This window comes from Petaurus breviceps, unplaced genomic scaffold (genome assembly GCF_028583685.1).
Source record: "Petaurus breviceps papuanus isolate PSGF00001 unplaced genomic scaffold, PetGlider_PUasm1.0 229, whole genome shotgun sequence".
In the NCBI taxonomy this organism is placed as follows: Eukaryota; Metazoa; Chordata; class Mammalia; order Diprotodontia; family Petauridae; genus Petaurus; species Petaurus breviceps.
The window spans coordinates 21,940,206-21,946,205 of record NW_027185903.1 but is presented as its reverse complement, the minus strand read 5'-3'; the positions used below and the strand labels follow the sequence as shown (position 1 = coordinate 21,946,205).

Genomic DNA, 6,000 nt, shown 5'->3' with positions numbered 1-6,000 from the left:
AGAGACAGAGAGAGACAGAGAGACAGAGAGAAAGAGACAGAGACAGAGAGAGACAGAGACAGAGAGACAGAGACAGACAGACAGACAGAGACAGAGAGAGAGACAGACAGAGACAGAGAGAGAGACAGACAGAGACAGAGACAGAGAGAGAGAGAGAGCGAGAGACAGAGACAGAGAGAGAGCATACAGGCGGATGCAACGTTGGAGGCTCTGTAAGGCTTCTACAGACTGAGGAAGCTACCATTATCTCAGGGTATAAAGTCCTGTAGAGGTTAAGTCTCTGTTCCAGGGCTTTCAAAGTGCTCCTCCAGAATATTCCAGTTTCAGTTAGAACTCAAGAGTCCTGGGGCTCCTCTGGTATCTTCAGGCCTGGACTTAAGGAGGTACCGCACCTTAAGAAAAGCCTCAAATCAAGAAAGAGCTTGCAAGAATTTCAGCATGAATCAGGACCTCAGAGAGAATCGGCATGCTTTGGAGCCCTGGATTTGAAACTGGAAGACCTAGGTTTGGATACCAGATCTGCCACTTAGTAACTATTTAACAATGTGTTAGTCACTTAAGCTTTCTAAGCCTGTTTCCCCATTTGTAAATTGAGGATAACACGTGAACTCTCTAGAGGTGGTTATGAGGAAACTACTATATGGATTTAAATTCTTACCACTGAACCACCTTGTTTTCCTGTATCTGTACTAGTTTCTGCCACAATATCCATGGCAACCTCTGTATTTCCTCATTCAATCATCTAAGAATCCTTGCAGAGCTGGCTAATAACTTTTGGGTGTATTTAACACCTGAGAATGGAATGAGTACTTCTGGTCACTTCTTTGACCAGTAAATGGAGTAGCTGTGGAATTGGAAGCGGCCTTTTGAAGCTTGTTCTGATGCATCAACTCAGAGTTGAAAAGAATGACTAGTAAAAGATGCTGTTATTTTGGAGAACTGACTATACCCTTAGCAACCTGTATGACCTTTAGTGTGAGTGTGAGGGTGAGGGACGTTGGAATGAGATGGAACAGGGAAGGGAAGAAGTTGCATATGAGATAGTGTTGATAAACTTAATTTTGCAGACATATTGAAATATTTTTAAAATATCCATTTTATCCTTTAATATGCAAAAAAGACTGAGATCATTGACTTTTGTTTGTTTGCTTTTCCCAAGAAAGGGACTGAGGGATCAGAGACTTTGAAAGTAAATTTTCAGACTTATAGAAATGGAATAGCAACATGATAACTGCTTTATTCCTGGTTATTACATTATAGATTTCTTCTAGTATACAGGTCACCTCACCTTTCCCCTCCCTCCACTTTCTTTCCAAAATGACTGTATCGATTACTTTATCTGACCTCTTCCAAGATAATTCATTAAGAAACCCTTTCTGGATGTAATGAAAAAAATTGATCATGGATGTTGTCTGGGACTTGAACCCGAATTACTCTGTTAGCCCACTCAGTGGGGAGAGGTGTTTTCCCTGCTCCTAGATATGACAGAGGGGATTTCTTGCTCAGATGCCGCTGCAGCTGAGTCCACTTCTGATCACCACTCAAGAAAGTAAATTGAGAAACTGGAGAGCATCCAGATCGGATCAACCAGGATGATGAGGAGACTTCCAAAATTCATTATATGAGGATTGGTTGATTGTGTGGAGAAGAGAAGACTTAAAGTGGCACAATATAATTGTCTCTGAACATCTGAAAGCTTGTCACATGGAAGAAGGATTAAGCTAATTTGGTTTGGCACCCAGTTGTACTAGGAAAAAAAATAGGTAGGAAGTACAGAAAGGCCAATTCTGGTCTGTATAATCTGGCCTCAATAATCAGGGCTCTTCAGCAATAGCATAGGCTTCAGTATGAATTAGTGAATTCTTTTCCAATGAAAATGTTTAAAATATCCAGTTAGATGGCCTCCTGTCTGGAATACCATAGAAGGGACTGGGCGTGAACTGGGATTACATTAATAACAACAATAATAAAAACAACACATAATATTTTTATAGTACTTATGATGTGCCAGCCACTGTGTGAAGTGCTTTACAACTACAATTATTATCTCATTTGATTCTGACAACAACTCTGGGGAGTAGATGCTATTACCAAACCTATTTTATAGATGAGGAAACTGAGGCAAATAGGAGTTAAATGACTTGCCCATGATTGTACAGCTGGTAAATGCCTGAGGTCAGTTTTGAGCTCTGTCTTCCTGACTCCAGGACCAGTGCTCTATCTTCTGTGCTACCTAGCTGCCCCAGAACTTTATATCTCTAAAGCTCATTTGAAATGGTGGCCTCTCACAAGGTGAACCACATCTTGTCCCAACCCTTGGAAGAGACAAGGAGGTGTTGTAGATAAAAAGTTGGCCTTGGAGTCAGAAAGGTCTGGGTCCCATCTTTGACACATGCTGACTAGCTCAAAAGAAAGTCAAATTTAGAGACATCTCCACTTCAAATATTCATAGGTCAGTTTGTTCCCATATTGGTCTGATCAGCTGCAGCTAGACATATTGTGCCTTGACTCCAACACAGTGATGTCATTTTGGTCCTCTTTGAGAATGACAACAACCAACCATGTGATCTAGGATAAGTCTGACCCTCTTGGTGCTCTAAACTACTCTGGAAAACCTTGAAGAGAACTGAGGCTAGGAGTTTCTTCATGGGTAGTTCCCTATGCCAATGAAAGCAAACACACACACACACACACACACATGTGTTAAAAGTATTTTAATGTTCTATAATTCAGTAAGTCTACAATTTCAGCCAGATCCCAAATGGTACAAATAAAGAATTCTCTCAAGTGGTCATATAATTTGAATTTGTGCTGCGTGTTTCCACTGAAATAGAATCAACAACCATATTTTATGTAATTATACTTTGACTAGTATAAATTCAAATACACTTGACCATTTTAGGGGATTCATTATTCCTAAGGAATTTACTAATTATTCACTAATTGCAGCCCAGTGTTAGAGGAGCATTAACCATGGATTTTTATATACCTTGGACCATATTAAGGTGATAGGAGAGAAAGGAAGTGCTGCATTGCAGCTGACCTTGGAGTTAGTAAAACCTGAGTCCCAGTGAAAGAATGTAACCCAGGTCATTGGCAGTATTCTATTCCCCCATATAGCTCCATTCTGACTAAACTCTTAAAATTCTAAAGTTGATCAATTTCAGCTTTCTTCCTCCAGTTACATAATGAGAAACTGTTGCTTGTTGATACAGCATCACCAATTCTAAATCCTCCATTTTCATTTTAAACAAGTTCAGACTTTACCTCATTACTTACAGTTCCTGAAAAGAATTTTCATAAAGAGGTAGAATAGATGATGTCTTAGTGTAGTATAAGAGACAGAATCAATTGAACAGCAAAGAATGCTGCAACAGATGGGACAGAGCCTTCATCTGTCATCCTCTGTGGGGCAGGTCTGTCACATTCATCCTCAGCTACCGTGAACTCTTCCCAGAGAGAAGTCACATCCCTTGTGTCACAATATGTTCTTAACCTCTTGACTTCACCTGAAGATTGATTTGGGTGATATCATAAACCCATTGCCATCATTTTTTGATCCAGTCCTCCTCTGAAGCATTATTAATAGCTCTCCTTTGAGAGGGCTGTAGATTGGTCCCACAATGTCCCACTGTGTGCCACTGTTCATTAGAGATGGATGATGCTCACCACACCCCAGAGGGAGGGAGAGTTTACTGAGGCTCAGAGCTGCCTATGGTAAATGAGGATGTCACTTCAAGGACAGTGCTAATGAGCCATGGTTTTTACCTGATCCTATGAAGGATACTTCAACAAACATCTCTACTCACCTAAATCTCTCATGTATGCCACTTCCAGAAAATTATATTTCAAATTCTAAGCCTAAGCAGTTATCCCATCACTCTGATCAGCTATTTACTATGTAACAATTCATGAGATCATAAATTTAAAATTGGAAGGAACTCTAGATATCATCTATTCTAACACTTTTCATTTAAAAATGAGGCTTAGAAAGGTTAATCAGCTTACCCGGGGTTTATTGGCAGCAAATGGCAAAGCAGGAATTTGAACCCTACTTCCCTGTTTCTAAATCTAGTATGCTTTCCACTAAGTTGTCTTTTGAGCCTTAGTTTCCTCACTTATAAAACGGTGATAATCATACATGTAACATTTCAATCATAGGGTTACTGGAAGCTTTAAGTGAGGTAATATATGTAAAGTACTTTGCAAATCTCAAAGTCCCAGGTAAATGTCAGCTATATTTTTTAGTAGAAAATAAAGTTTTGTCTAGAATTTCATCTTTGGAAATGACATGATGACTCATGTAATGAAGACCACATTAAATAGATTGTATGGAAGGATAGCCAGGCCTAGAGTCAGAAATATTCATATTCCTGAGTTCAAATCTGGCCTCGGACATTTAACAGCTATGTAACCTTAGACAAATCACTTAACCCCATTTGCCTCAGTTCCCCATTTTTGAAAAGAGTTGGAGAGAGAAATAACAAACAACTCCAGTATCTTTGTCAAGAGAATCCCAAATGGGATCATAAAGAGTCAGACACGACTAAAAACAACTGAAGAACAACACGGATAGTTACATAGAAGGCAAAAAGGAATTGCAAGGGAGATGTGGAAATGGGAGAGGGTGGTTAGGAAATGAGGAAAGGGTTAGTGTTTTCCCTGGTTGCAAGGTGGGAAAATTTCTCCTTGAACTAATCTCTCACTTCTCATGCTTGATTCCCCTAAGCTTATTTACTGGTTTGATCATAGCATCTAGTAATAGATGCACATTGTGGTGTGAAATTGAGTTACATTTTTCTTCATCTCAGAAAACCCATCTCCATTTTTGTATGGATTTCCAGGATATTTGAAGAAATATAGCTATAGAGTATATTAAAAAAAAAATAACTGAGCTTTTTTATGCCAGGTAAGCCACACTTCTTTTCAATCAGAGAAAAACTCATTGGCCATAAATTGGACATGTAAATCCAATCTGTGCTCTTCCCAAAGGTGTAAATGATTCAGCAAAACCCATTGCTGATAGCAGAAAAGAATTTCAAAACAGATATACTATTAATGGTTGGAAAGTTGTGTATTATCACTGTAAGTGTAAGCAAGGTGGATTTTTTTTAGTATTTCTTGGAGTTCGGTTTCCAAGATCCATGACCATAAAAATCTCTTGTTCCCAGGTAATTTGCCCTATCAATCACGGATGTCTTACTTCTCCTTTGAACTCTGGCCCATTTCACCACCCTAACACATCAGGTGCTGAGTCACATAGGCTTTCACACATTTTGTCACCAAGCCAGTCAGATGCTGAATAACTTAAATTTTCATGCCTTTTGGCTCTGAGAAATTGTATATATTCTGGGAAATTGATATATTACCTAGGGGCTCACTCATGGGAAGAATTCTCTGCCTGAGACCTTTTGATTTCCCGGACAGGACTCTGAGTAGCTGTTATTAAGGCTCCCTACCCCCCCCCTCCGGCTGTGAATGTGAACCCAGATGTTGGCACTCTCTTGGTCTGGTGATGTATTTTCTCCACTTTCAGGATGATGACCTTTCCCCTGAACAAGTGGAGGATGTTAGCAAAAGGGAGAACCCTTGAGGGAAACTATTTGGCTTGAATGTGTCTTTACCAGCCCCTGTCAAGGTTTGGGGGAATTATGTGTTTGCCTCCACCAGCCCCCACTGAGACTTGAGGGGACTCAGGGGACGGCACAAGTTGTGCCTGTCTCGATTGGCCCCATGAAGATGTAGGGGGAGTTGTACCCCCACTTCTTGCTGGGCGAGAAGGGTGATTAAGGAATACTGTAGAAGCTGGTGCTCAGCCACCCTTGTGAGAAAACTAGATAGAATACCAAAGATTACCAACCCCTTTAAAGTTGTCTTTCTTATAAAACAGATTAAGAGTGAACCAATGCTAGCAGCCCTCTGGTGTAGTGAGTGTTATTGGTGTTATAGTCGCTTGAAGAAGAACATGTTATCATTAATTATAAAAGATTAATGGAACTG

At 40.0% G+C, this 6,000-nt stretch overlaps 1 protein-coding gene across 6 annotated transcripts in view; it reads left to right on the top strand.

Annotated features, from left to right (window-relative positions):
* PDE4D (phosphodiesterase 4D) overlaps nt 1-6,000 on the top strand; it is a 1,918,796-nt gene that overhangs the window by 522,301 nt on the left and 1,390,495 nt on the right. The gene's annotated exons all lie outside the window — the stretch shown is intronic.